Genomic DNA, 12,099 nt, shown 5'->3' with positions numbered 1-12,099 from the left:
TTCACAGCAGACAATGAGACTGCGTCATCCTGGGCTGTCATATTGCCAGTGTCCCCCCAAAGAAACCCCACAGTGGACCATTAGACAGCAGAAAATGCTCTGGAACTGAACCAAACTCAGGTTGTTGTTCCAGCCACCTATAATTTGCACATTAAGTGACATCATAGTTCTGTATTCGATCATCTAATAAAAAAAGTCCCTTATCCCTCTGAGTTATGAACAGCATTGTGTATTGAAAATGTAATTCCCACCTGATGCCCTGATGGAATTGAACAGGAGCTGTAAATGGTTCTGGCTGAAGCAATATGTGCAGACATAACACTGTGACTGAAGCAGCTCTGGAATCATCAAAGTTAGGGTGTCGATGTTAAAAATGAAGCCAGTCACGGATAAGTACCTTTAAAATTTGAAAATAAATCAAATAAAATTAGTGAAAATTGGCAATAGTGTAAATACTTACTCAATACTCACCATTACCTCAGCCGAATGTCCCCATTTCACTATGAGGATATCATGTAAACAGAACACATTTTGCTGTCACATGAGAGGACAGAAATTACATTTGCTCTCATCGAAAACTGCATTGATGCAGCTTACTGTATATGTAATGTTTATTTATAATTTTGACAAAATTATACCTGAAACAATGAAACTTTTTTATTCAACAAATCAAATTTCCATATCACTTGTTTCAATGAGAGGGAATGGCATTTATCCCTTTCCATTTGATAGTCTATTTATTTTATTTAATCTAAAAATGTGATTTTGACTATAACTATAAATAGAAAAAAGGACTTAGAAAAAATGACCCTGCTCACAACAGTGTTTTGGTAATAACCAAAAAATTGTGCTCCTGCAAAGGTTCAACAGAGATATTTTAACATACCAATGATGAGACAGGTATGTTGCTTTTTAAACACATCAACTTCATATGACACCCACTCATACCTCTAATTTCAAGTGTCTCCAATTTTTCTGGGGATAGAAAGGATAAAAGGCAACAAAAAAAGGACCAAACTGGAACATCAAACACATTTCATAGAACTGAACATCGAACTTCATTCAACATAGAACTGAACATCAAACAGTAAAAACTTTTAAGTACAGCTTAAGGACAATGAGAGACAAGAGTCAAAATGACTGTACAGTTAAATAAATAAGTATTTTTAAATAAACAAATTTGCTGATGTTGCAAATGAGAAATCAGCATATGCCTGCAGCTTACTCCTTAAAATTTTACTGAAGGTGTAAACACCTCCATTAAGACCCTGTACTCTAATCCACCTGCATATACAGTATGTTATACATTTTTCAATAGTACACAATAATTAATTAAGTATCATGGGCCAATCAATGCATTTATGAACAGTAGTTTGATATTTGTTATGAAATATGAATCTTTACGTTTACTTTCAATATAAGGCTTGATAATTCCAGTTGTGTTAGCAAGAGATCATTTTTATGCTCATCATTCCAATCAGTTTCCACTATATATTGACACTGTTTACCACAAAGAACACTATAATCTTATGACTTGAAAATACACTTAAGTTGTTCAGATGGTCTGGAAAGAATGCAAAGACTGAAGGGATCACACATTCCTTCATGCACAGTTTGCCCAATTCTGTCAAAATCATCTGCCTTGAAATGACAGCTACAGGGAATTGTAGTGTCATTAGGCTTAATGACACTACAAAGCTATGGCCCAAGCCTTCCATAGTCCAGAATATTTAGGGAACCTTTGACAAAACAAGGCCATCTTAAAATTACTTCTGGCATGCAGCTTCATGGTGCTGCCAGTGCATTAAGCTAGCAGCATAAATATGGCCTACTAGATCTAAGCCATTGAAGCTAGCTGGTGTGTATTATCTCATGAGCACAAACACATTCCAGCTAATAATTTTCTATTAGGTAAATTATACAAATAATGAAGTCACTGTTAAGTAGTGGTGTAACAAAACATGGTTGAGCCATGATCTGTACGGATTGCCCCCACGGTTCAGCACGCATGTGAACCACGCGGCAACCTCCGGGGCTGAAAAATGAAGCCAGTGTGGAAGTGCCAAAAACCTGCATTCTAGCTAATGGCCAGCAGGGGGCGACTCCACTGGCTGCAAAAAGAAGTCTGATTATATGGCAGTCTATGAGAAAATGACCCCACTTCTCTCATGATTTATTACCTCAGTAAACTGTTTCCTTATGAGTTTATGGTCTCAATCGTTAGTTTCAAGTCTTAGTCAATACAGCATGATGTTTATTTTGTAATTTATGGCCCCATTTAGAGTAAAATAGATGATAAAGCAGCGTATGCTTTAGGGCGTAGCTATGTTGTGATTGACAAGTCGCTACCACAGTGGCAACATTGCTTACGTAATGTAACCATGGCGTATAGGCGTAGCTGCTGCTATTTCATGGTGTGTTAATTGTGACATTGTGGTCGCCTACATAAAATCTTGTTCAGCGTTTGGTTGTCGTAAAAGACCCATCAATGACTCAGATGATCAGTTTTTCCAGTGAGTACATTTTGTTTTAACGGTTTTAGGCCTGTTTTTTGCTAGCGACAATTGGCATTAGCATTAGCATTATCACTGTTAACCATAGACTGTAAATCATGGATGTATTATAAGAGCTGGATACCGGACTAAAAATGGCGCCCATTCAGTCCTATAGGAATTGCTTGCCTGGCACATACGCCAAATGAAGTTTCTAGCTTCTGGGTTTGCTTCTGCGTTGTGTGGCCCACTAAATCGCAGTAGTGTTTCCCCCACTGGCCTCGCCCGCGAGCTCCTGCTTGGCCCATAGACATAACAATGTGATGACGTCATGGATTTTTAAATCACTTTTCTCAGCTTGAGGAAAGTTTTACAAATATAAAACCTCCATGGATCAAAAGTTCATAATAGAAAGAGTCATAATTGACGTTGTTTGCAGTTCAAGGTGTCCTGTCAACAGTTTTACAGGCATCTTTTTTACAATGGTGGTCTATGGGGAAAATCCTTTTTGGGCCGTAGGGGTATTTTTCGCTGCAATACCACAAGTGGCCCCTGGGAAAAATTTGCTGCAAGGCTGAGCGGCGGCGCCCTATCCAGCTCTTATTATATATCCAAGATCGCTACACTCAAGGCTTCAAAACGGCAGTTCGCAAACCAATGGGTTAGTCTATGAAGTGAACTGCGGATTAATTGCAAAATATAATGTCTTGTTTAAGACAAAGTAAACAAACTGCTGTAAGTACAAGTCATGGACAGACAGCGTTTCACTAACAGGGAGCAACGACTAAACAAGCATCTAACAGGTCAGTAGTGACATCTGCAGGTATGTTTAAATGCTGTTTAATGTGCTGCAGCTTAGCAGCTAATTAGCTGTCTAACTGCTAACTGACGTTAGTGGTGCACTTTTCCCCGGCGAATGTTTGTTTGGTGGCTCATTCAACAAACTAAACTGCAGGACAAGACAGTGTGTTCATGTTTGTAAGTTATCATCAAGTTTTGATGATGTGGACACAGGCTGTTTTTTCATTCCCTACCATGTTTAAAGGAGAAAGGTATCATGCCTCATATAGCAATTTAATTTAACAATTGAGCATTGAATATTTTATATATTTTAAGATTTTATTTAAACAATGGACATCTGGAATGTTATTTTCATTTAAGACCATAGGCAAAAATTCTTTGCTGTTTTACTGAATGTTGTCTCCCCCCTTTTCCTTTTTTTTTCTTTCTAATCTGAAAAATTACCTGATCCGTGACTCAAATCCGTGAGTTTTGTGAGCCAATGCACCCCTACAGTTAAGTAAATATTACCTTTAGCCCTGGTCACGTTGTGCTTCAATAATTATTCAGTAACATCATGTTTTCGTCAAGTAGCCATCATCATGATGGTGTCAGGTCATTTTCAGGATAGTCTGAAGTGATATTTCACGTTTATTAACTTAACGGTAAAATACAATAAAATTGCCACTTAACGTTACTTGTGAGAAATTATCCTGCAATGCCTGTTTTGAATGTTTCGTCTCTTTGTACAGCCAAAACATGTCTGCAGCAGTTTTCCAAGCGGTCGCCTCTCTCTGACTCCTGACTGTTGACCGCCCCAATATGGTGACTGCCCACGCAGACACACGTCAAATTTCCATGGATGTATCCATGCAAATCTTGAACACGGCACTGCTTTGATTGGTTCGTGTGAGACAAGAATGTCCACTTTTTCTTCTTCTCTACTTTGCATTCTTCCTTCTTCCACTCAGACAACTTTTCTGCAGATTTATTTATGTGCAAAAGTTCAATAATTATAATTATTGTAATCTCAAACGTGATTTTTTCACACTCATTTGGGTCACAACAATCTAGAAATATTGGAGGCTTTCTTATAAAAATCAATTAAAGAAACACCCAAGAACTGATGTTTATTTACACTGTATAACTCTGTTTAATTAAGTTAATTTAATATTTTCAGTTTAATTAGAAATCTTGATTGGCGGGGAACATACATTATACACATACACAACCACACACATGCTAGAGTGGCTCTCCCAGCTTGTCTGGGAGCACCTGGGGATCACCTGGGAGGAACTTGAGCAAGTTGCTTAGTAAGTAAGTTGCTGCTCTGCTTGCCTTTTTACCACCATGAATCTCATCTTGATAAGCAGCTAGAAAATGGATGGATGGATCTTATTATGTGACTTAATCATTAGGAATATCAACTATTTTACTTCAACAAACAATGATATTGTTTGAGGAGGAGTCATAGTATTAGCATATAGACTGAAATAAAATTTAATTCTCAGTTGTTCAATTTGTTCTTGTTTTCACAAGCTAAAAGTTGCAAGGGATCTGGGAAAGTATGATGTAAGCAATTCAAATATACAGCACATGAAAAATTAAAATTTTGCAATTTTCTGCCATTAATCCACATTCATGCTGTCACAAAGGTAACATTTGGCAACATTTTTAAACTGAAACTCTTCCTCCTCCTCTCTTCCTGTCATACACAGACATAACCTTCCCTAGTCTACTTGAGAATGACACTTTGGGCCAAAAATCAAAATGTATATCTTGTTACTTATGTTACCAAGCTTCACTTCTTCACTCAAAGGGGCCTTGTGTTTTACAGCCATTTTCTGTCACTCAAGCCACCATCTCTTTTGATTATGTCCAAACCATTTGTTCTGCACGTCCTCCTGGAGATGAAAATGAGTGCCTCTAGTCACAGGATAGTAGGCCACAGACATTAAATGACAGCACTCAAAAGACACCAAACCACTGGAAAGAGCAATATCCTTGTTGTTTTGGCATGTTGTTGAGTAACAAAATACCATGGGGTTGTGTCCACATGTCTTTTTCACAACATGAATGGCCACTGCACTGCCTTTTCAGTGGTGAGCAAGACCTTAATCAAAGGCTCCAATAAATGAATGATAAAACTTCCCAGAGTTATTGAATGAGAGAGGTAGGATTTAAATATTCTGTTGTGTACAACACACCTAAACATGTGTATGTTAATATTTATTCCATTAAGAAAGATATCCTGAACATGATTAAAACCAGGACAAGTTGTAACAAGCAAACAGTGTACATGTAAAACTACTTAATAATAGGCAGTGTGTTGTTGACACATTACAGACCAGGGGCTCTATTTTCATGAACCCAGTGGTGTGCCAAAGATCTCAGATCTCGAACATTTGTACAATTAAAGTGCAGCTTAAATCATCATCATGTGTTTAGTGTCATAAATAATCTCTCTGTTTGTTAGAAGCTCTGTTTTAAAACCAAAGTGGAAATAGAAAGTCTGCAACAATAAAATGTTTTTACTGACCTATAAAATTATGTATAAGAAACCATTCTGAATATGTCACATAAAAAAGACCGTTTCTGCTACTGAAGCAAAGAGTGGAAAAGTAGTTAATGACTGATTAGGTCTATCTGACCCAAATGTTACATTTATAATCATGGGAGTCAATTAACAGTGTGTGGATTATTTTTCTAATAAAAGACAATCTTTTGTTTTTTCATTTCCAGTTATCATCACACAGTTGTCTCATCTTCTTCTGAGCTGCAGTGATGGAATCAGAGTGTAAAATCATCCACACTGTCAGCTCTCACTCTAGGGATAAATTAAACTTTGGACAATTAAAATGCAGCTAAATCATCATTATGTGTTTAGTTTCGTGGACGATCTCACTGTTTGTTAGAAGCCCTGTTTTAAAACCATAGTGGAAATAGAAAGCCTGGAACAATAAAATGTTTCTAACTGACCTATAAAAATATATATTTCTCCTTTTTATTTGTCACTTTATTGTAAACTCAGGACTTTTGTCCATGTCAGGGTCCTGTAGGAATGATGACTCTTTTTTTCCAGTGATCTGATTTGTCAGTGGTTGGGGTGTTGACAGGTTGTGATCTGATCCTCTAAAGTTAACCTACTCCGGAGGAGGATAGCTGTTCAACATAAGTTACCATGGCGATGTACCCCAGTAAGAAGTGAACCACCGTCGTAACCCTGGAAACCCAGGGTTAAACCTGAAGTTACCTCACTAACCCCAAATCCTGCTTCATATACAGGCCTTGGTGTGTTTCAGCCCAGTACAGTCATATAATTTAGTTTAGAGCTCAAAAAACGTTTTAGTGTGCAGTACCTCTTTAAGTAAATCTGTTCTCCCCATTGACTTCTCCAAAATTTGCCATCGTCATCACATAAGCGAGTCTCTTGTAGGAAAATTAAGTCTGCATTTGAATGTCTACAGAACAGAAAAATAGCCTTCCTTTTAGTGATATTTCGCATGCCTTTGACATTAAGAGAGCGACTTTGAGATTAATAAAATAGTAGTTGCCATAAAAACAGTAAAGATAAAAAACAAGTTTGATGCCTACAAACAGGAACAAGTTAAAGAGAAGATAAGAACTATTACAAACTCTTAACCTTTTGATAGTGCAAGAGTCCACTGGGGTTATGGGTGATAGGGGAGAAGAATCAAGACAATATACTTTTGCTCTTTTCCCATAGGCCTATGTACAAAATCTACACGCCCTGAATCATCTACATCCTCAGAGCTATTTTTCTGGCTCAGAAATAATAACCTTATAATAACTAATAATAGCTAATAATTCAGGCTATTTTTCTGTACATCCTAACTAGAGCAAAATAAAGAGTAAATCAGTGTCAGTGGGAAATGTATCTATGGGATACTTTAGCCTGTATATAGTACCCAGGTCCGATACATGGGTGCAGGGGGTAGGTGAACTATTACCTCAAAGGAAAAACAGTTACTTCTAGACCCAAGGAGTATTTAACTAAAAACCAGAAGGGAAAAACCACTCACCTAGTAAGATGGAGTCATACTCAATGAAGAAAAGCACAGCTTCTTGATGAAGAAGAAATATTCCCTTTTTATTTGAGTATTACAATATAAATGCTATTCAAAGTCCAAAACCAATACAGGGTTTCAGTATAACACAAAAAATGATCTAAGTGTTCTTCCCCAAGCAGAGAGAGAGCTATTTTTCTTCTTTATCTTTACATACCCAGGCAATAGGAACTCTGTGAGGTCAGTGATAATAGGATGCAGAAAACTCATATATGGACATGAACACTCTGGAAAGTCCCAGGAAGTACTGTAAGTTATCTCGTATACACACACAGCAGGCCATAATGCAACACACAATACTGTGGCCTTGACTCAAACTGTCATAACACATGCTCTTTTCTTCTGAGGTATAAAATAGTGTAGAAGGGCAACCGCATGTTCTTCAATTGTGTCTAATCTTTGATTCTTAAGGAAAATAAGAGACAGACTCACTGGATTCCTAAGTTCGTAAGAACAGACCCCCGGCCTGCAGAACTGACTTTTGTAACCCTCTAAGTGGGGGTTGATCAGTGATGCTCAACAGACTCGGAAAGACCTTCTAAGAAACCATTTCAATAAGTTGAATTATAACATGACCTAAAAGCATAAACTGACCCTAAGGCCACCTGGACTGGAGAAAAACAACTCCCACCTTAGATGGAACACAGACCGTCTTATCTAACTCAAGGCATAAAACTAATCCACATTCCTGATGACTTTGTGAAACCTCCCTGCAAATCTGAGGCAAACCTGAATTTCATGTAAATTAAATGTCTAATCATTAAGCAACTTATATTATGTTATATGTCATGTAAATACAAGGAGAATGGTATAACTTTCATCATTTTATGACTATCTACTAAAGAGATATAGGACTTAGATTTTATTAATCTTTGCACTACATGTAACCATACTGGCCTCTATTGACAAGAGTTGAATTCCCTTATGTGACGAGTTAATGAATGTTGGGTAACTATGTATTTGTATTTAAAAATCATCCAAGTGTTTAACTTCTGATCCATTAGCCTCAGAAACAATTATATTTTAGTAGTTAAATTAGATAAGTAGTTATATTGAAAGAATAAAGTTTCTGAAGTAATAGGAATGTAAAGATATAATGCTTTAAGGATTTCAGTTTAAAGTTTTCTTTTGTTGTTAAACAATAGTCACATTGAATGCTTTATATTACAAAGTAAGGGTTATGTTGAATTTATATTTAAATATGTTTCCGAAAGTAATCTAATCAGTCAAGTGTTGCTTAACTTTATTTCCTTTCACTATAGTATTAAACTTTTATTGAACTCTTTTATTTGTTTTTCAATAAATTATATCCGTATTTAATCTTTTATTGCAACAAGTTAATTTGATTTTGTTTTATTAGTAACATTAAGTCTCGTATTTCCACGTATACTAATTTAATTTTGAAGTAAACACGTACAGTATTTTATTTTGAGGTAGACACTGCTGAAGATTTGAGCATAGTCGGACTAAATTTTAATCGGCACTCAACTCGAGTTGAGTTACTACAAGCCAACCAAAGCCGGAATCCTCAACTTAAACTCCTGAAGAAGAAGGAGGAGGAGGAGGAGGAGGAGGAGGAGGAGGAGGAGGAGATGATGATGATGATGATGATGATGATGACGATGATGATGGCGGTGGCGGCGTGAAACTGGACCTCTGCCTGCTTTTGTTGAGCAACATTGCAAACTAGAAGATAAGCCGGCCTAAAGACTCTTTCAGAGCTGCCTGAAACGGCTTGACTCCTTCACCCACAAAGACGCATCCATAGCCGAAACCTGATCCGGGCTCTTCAATGACAAACACCGCTGGGGATGCTGCATAAGACAACGCTGGATCTATAGTCTATGCGCTAGACCTGCCAAGATGACACCTCTACCACGACGAAACACCTCAACAGTAAGGCATAACATGGCTTTGTGATAAAGGGTTGATATCGAATTACGTTAAAATTAAAAGAATTTAGAAGTTGAATTAGCTTTCCCTTAGCATTCCCCGGTGCAAAACGTAAAGCCTCGAGTCAAACACTTCGAACCACTCTTGCTGAATAATTTTCTTTATTAGTTTTATCACCATTTATAGACCTTATTTAATTATTTATTTCGCTTTCTTTTTATTTATTAATTTCGGTATATTATCTTATGCTTTATCATGTATCCTCAAGACGTTTAGCTATTAATAAATGTTTTCATTTATCCCAAAAGTGTTAGGTTGTTTCTTTGAGCTGCAGTAAACAGAGGTCATTGCTTGGGACAAGAACTTACAATTGTGAGACTGAGTCATTGATTAAATTGAACAAACCAAAAAGGAGGTGGTAATTAAATACTAAAGTGTTAATACTCCTACAACAGGGTTAATAAAGTTCAACAATATCATTTAGATAATAAAACTGGTTTTACTAAAACCTAAAACTAGGTGTGAAAAAACATTTTATTTAACTGAAACAAGAATAATACTGATGAATAAATGCAAAACCAATAATTCAGGCATGAAATACAGTTAGTCAGGACTTTTAATAAGGCCCTGGCCTAAAGTTCATTCCTCTTGGGGGTTCACATCCGGCATGGGGTGCCCTCCTTAACAACAGAAATTAAGAATACTCTGAACAATAAGAGTACCAAGGAACAAAAATGTTGAACTACTATAAGGCCATAATATTAATATCAGGCTACTTAGTTGTCCATTTGTCGACTATTCACTTGCTTTGTTTTTATTAACTAGACATCTTAATACTTGGTGATGGCTTCTCGTGCAGCAAATCTCACACCGTCAATGAAGGTGACGGGTCCTTGCCATCTGGTTTTATTTCCCTCCTTATGTGCCTGCTCGAACAGGGGCCACAGTTTGTTTCTGCAGTCTCTCTTGGAGCATGTCAGATCCCCGGCTTTACGGAGATTCATCCTCTTCATGACATCAGCATCGCGTGAGTCCTTCCAAATCTTGTATCTTAAGGTACACATGTTGAACTGTATAATTAGACAGGATGTCTTGTTATCTCTGGGGCGTCCAACTCTGTGTGCCATATCAACCAGGAATCCAAGCTTACTTGTATCATCTGGTGCAATTTGGCTCATTATCTTCAGGACTTCTTCCCTCACATTTTAGTTCTCTCTTTCCGGGAGGCTGATGAGACATAGATTCCATTTTCTGCTGTAACATTCACCTTCTTTGGTTTTCCCTTTTAGTTCTTTCATATGCTTGTCCAGCATTTTCACCTTTTCCTCACTCTCCTTTACTTGAAACCCGAGTCCTTTCATCTCTTCTTTTACTTTAATGTCTGCTGTTTTTATTTATTCGTTCTTCTTCTCCTCAATTGCCAAAAGAAGAGGAGAGTATTATATCCGTTCAAACTACACCAACTTTGACCTGCGTTCAGTGTCTCTGTCCACAGAAGCAGCTGTCTGTCAGCTGCAGCTCCTGGGGAGCTGAGAGGACAGTGGCTGGCCAAACTGCCTTCACCAGGCTGACTGACAGCAGAATGAGCTGTTGCAAATTCATATCGCTGCTGGTGTGAATAGTTTTGATGGGAACTTTTCGCAGGTGAGTATTCTGCATTTTCGTGTCATTTATTTGTCACATCCCTGGTGTGTAAAGGCCTTTACTTGGAATCTCAGGAAGGGGTGAACACAAACCGTAGGTCTCCTCTGGTTGCATTTTCAACACCAATCCTGCTTTTGTGCCCTTCTTTGCGTCTCTCTTGGTAATTTTGGTCCACAAGCAAAATGTTGGTATTAGCTTGGTAAGCTAATTATGTTCCTGGTTGCTGCACATGTTGAGGTTTCAGGGTATTTTCAGCCATCAAAGTTCTTATCTAGGCAGTTAATCCTCACTTGTCAGTGCATCTATCAAGATCTTTTAGTTCAACAAGTTGTTAAACAGCTGGCCTTGTAAAAATATCATAAGGTACTCAACTACTGTTGTAGAGCATGTCGTCCACCACAGTTGCCAGTTCTTGTGCAACCTCCATGTTATGACAGGTGGCAACAAACTGCAGCAGTGAGTGATGTGACTGGGCAATTAAAGAAAAAAGGCAGCCAGTAGTTACTGGGCGTTCCCGATCTACATAAACCAATGATCAATGTTGGTGTTCCTGTACTACAGGACAGGAGCACCCCACCACACTGCAATCAGACTCGTCTCAGAGATTTGGAGACAGGCCATAGTGATTGGCTGTCAATAGAAGATAGAAAGATGGAAACGATGAGATGTGATTTGACGACAGTCTCTCGGTCCCCAGCTACTGCTAGCTGGGCGATGATATCGGTGTCAAAAAATATATATACTGTATAAAGAATCATATGCAGTGTTTGCGGTAGCATTCTTTCATTTGAATAAAGTGAGCTGATGTAGCAAATGCTTGTGGGGGGATGCACTATAATGTACAATTAAGCAAATATTTTATCAAATTAAAAACTGTTCAAACACAAGTACAAATACAGGGAAAACCAGACAACATTTTAGCCCATTTACTTCGAGTCAAGTATAAATTACATTACCACCCAAAACATATCCACCTGTTTTTAATGTAGTTTCCTCCAGACAGCCTTTAGTGTCAATTAATTTCCATATAGCATGAAAATCAACTTGCAGACACTTTTGCTTGAGTACATATACAACCCATCACAGTGCATATCATGTCTGATGGTAATTTGGCACAGACATTCACAGCCCTCTGCACTCTCAGCTGCATCACCTAAATTGCTACGGCTGCCTGGAAGGTTGAAATACATTCAACAATACCG

Source organism: Thunnus maccoyii, chromosome 2 (assembly GCF_910596095.1).
Source record: "Thunnus maccoyii chromosome 2, fThuMac1.1, whole genome shotgun sequence".
Lineage (NCBI taxonomy): Eukaryota > Metazoa > Chordata > Actinopteri > Scombriformes > Scombridae > Thunnus > Thunnus maccoyii.
This window is presented reverse-complemented; position numbering follows the sequence as displayed.